This window comes from Dioscorea cayenensis, chromosome 7 (genome assembly GCF_009730915.1).
Source record: "Dioscorea cayenensis subsp. rotundata cultivar TDr96_F1 chromosome 7, TDr96_F1_v2_PseudoChromosome.rev07_lg8_w22 25.fasta, whole genome shotgun sequence".
Taxonomy (NCBI): domain Eukaryota; kingdom Viridiplantae; phylum Streptophyta; class Magnoliopsida; order Dioscoreales; family Dioscoreaceae; genus Dioscorea; species Dioscorea cayenensis.
The window spans coordinates 23,306,125-23,309,206 of record NC_052477.1 but is presented as its reverse complement, the minus strand read 5'-3'; positions in this window follow the sequence as shown (position 1 = coordinate 23,309,206).

Below are 3,082 nucleotides of genomic sequence, written 5' to 3'. Positions count from 1 at the left end.
TAGGGACTTACTTCAATGCGAGAGGAAATAGAGAGATGAAAACAATAGAATGAAGAAGAAGGAAACAAATGGAGTTAAAAGCTTGGTCATGAAGGCAGGGGGATGTGATGGAAGCCCAAAATTCTTGAGAATTCCTAAGCCGCTAAACTTCAAACAAGTTGACAAAGGAGATGGGATTAAGGAAAATAAAAGTTTTTGGGAAAGAGGAGGCGAGGGTGAGCCGCTTAAAGACGGGGATGTGCCAAGCCCGAGGTGGAATAAATGGGGATGGGGCCGCGCTCGCGTGGGTATTTGGAGCCACTATGCACAATGCTATTCACTTGACTCCAAATATCCTCGTGAGATGAGGCCTACCATCCGCTCGGTGAAAACTTTCGGTGACCGGTGTCTCAAGTAGGCCGGGTGGTTAAGCGGAGAAAAATAAAGTTTTACATCTTAATCTCCCACTAACCAGCCTACTGTGAGCTCGCTGATGGTGGGGCTCCACAGAGAAGAGTTTGGATATACAACCAACAGGTTAGGTTTGTCTGGTTGATTAAAAAGAAAAGACCATAACTTTAAGAAAATAAAAGACATGTCATATCCTTCGAGATTGCAGTTGCAGAGAAAGGTGAGATATTGTCGAGGATGTACATTGAGACCTTGCTTAGCTTGTATGATCATGCTCAAGATTGGCACTAGGCTTGCAACTAACTATGACCAAATACATAGTAATGAATAAGTTATATATATATATATATATATATATATATATATATATATATATATATATATATCGGATAAAATATGGACAAAACACGATATATGAAAGACAAACACCTTACAAAAATATGTCTTGAAGCTAAGTTTTATTAACTAGTTTTCAATAAAATGTGTGAAAATATCTCTCCCAAATATATTAAAGCTTTTTGAAATTAATACTATTTTGTTTCATATTTGCCATGACATTATTTTACTTTATTTTAGATGCATGATTATTGTAAATGATCGTTTCAATAAATGCTTCTAAATTTTACTTATTTATTATTAATAATTTTTAAAAGAAATTTTATACACTAAGACAGCATTGCACTAGCCCAGCCGCACCTCGTGTCACTGCAGCCCATGTCGGACCAACTCCAAAATTGGTGGGCCATGGCATGGCAGGAAAGAAAGGCCTGGTCAGCCCAAATTGCACACTATCTCTCCTGCCTCAGACCGGTGCTGTGCTGAGAACATCACCCGATGTCAAGCTTGCAGCAGAGAACAACACCATACATAGTTTCTAGTCACAGATTATGAACTGTACAGCAACAGACATGGTTTATATATTTTATTTTATTTTATTTTGGTTTACCTCTTTCAAATAACTGTGAGTTTGTGACTATGTAATTAATGTCATATATGAATAATCATTTTCAATCAATGTATAATTTAATCTCATGATAATACCGATGTTAAATATCAGAATTTCTTGGAGAAAATACTATAAAATTATCATAATTAACTCTGAATTCATACATCATTAAATTTAACTCTGGTCGAGCAGTGTTGGAATATGTTTAAAAGGCACATCGGGTCAGTATTTGACCGTTTCTTTGGCAGTGGTGTGCTTAGTGCATTGCCCGCCTGAGGATGTCATGGGTACATCAAAATTGGCTTAGACTAACGAGACCACTGTTTTGGAGAGGATCATTGGTTTGAAGGGAGGCGCCTAGATTCTTACTAGCTTTGAAGAGTTCCATACCCGGCAATGAGCCTAATGAGTGAGTTCGATGAGCTAGCTTGTGTTTTTGGGCGATGCGCCTTTTGCAATTTGCTTCTTTTGTGCAGTTGAGGGGCTCATGCTGTGTTCTTGATGAGTTTGGGAGGATAGTGGAGCGCTTTACAGAATGGCATATACTTTCGGTCGAATCCTTCTATAATTTTCTTATGACGTGGGATTACGGTGCGAGTTGCTCGCGATTTTTGGAGGATCGTGTCCTAAGAAAATCAACTTGTTATTGGTTGGTGTGGAAGAAACAAAATCGCTCTTTTGGAGGTGCTAGCGGTGGCGCTGGGAATCGGTGCCCTACCTGCACTGCGTCTGTGCCATTCGGATATTGGAGTCAGTTGATCATTTTGTTTTATTGTGTCTTTTTCGGTCTGCTTTCGAATTTGGAGTTTTGTGGACCTCCTTGGTGCTGACGTCGAACTCTATTGAGTACTGGTTTGGGGATCCTACGGGAGACTTAGGTTCGGCCTCGATTAGGGATTTAGGGTTACTTGTGATTAAAGGGCTATTGTGTGGAATGTTTGGTTAGTTTAGGAATGATTTAGCATTTTTAATGGTGTTGTGATTCCTATTCATGCTATTATCTTGAAGATTAATAGTATGCTTATTTCTCAGTTACTCGGCTAGATGGGGCTCGAGCTAAGCCCAAAGATTCTATCTCCACGATTGGTGCGATCGGTGTTTCTTAGCGGAGGGTGGAGAGACCCGGTCAGTCTTCCTGGGTGATGTTCGGGGAGCGAGCGCTGGCTAGTCTGGCGGATGTGAGGGTTTTGGGGATGCTCTTTCGAGTTAGGGGCCCCCTAGGTAGGGATGTGTTTGTCGTCTTCCACTTCTAGTGGTGTTTTATTTTCGATTATCATTCTTGTTTTCTCTCCCATGTGCTTGTGGGAGCGCTTGTCTTCTAGCTTATTAATATATTAGTGGTTTATCCACTTTTTCATCATAATTTTCAGTTTTAAAATTTCAGATTTTTCCTAATTAACTGAAAATAATAATAAAAATAATACCAAAATTTAAACTTTTGTACTAAATAAAACACTAATGTTGTAAATCATAAATTTTAGATATACGTATATATTTTGCCTGTTGTTTTCCCTTCTTCAACGAAAATTACTCTCTGCTGCTCTCCTTTGCTGATCCCTGTTGCATTTCTTGGGTTTCGATCCTTTAATTGGTGCAATGGTTGTCTGCAAATGCCATAAGGTACTCTCGAATCGAAGTCGATATGGTATGTAAAAAGGGGTGTTGTAAAGATTTATAGATTTCTAATTTTCAAGATTTTGGATTGATAGTTGTGGATTAGTCTGATTGGAAGATCATGGCATTAGT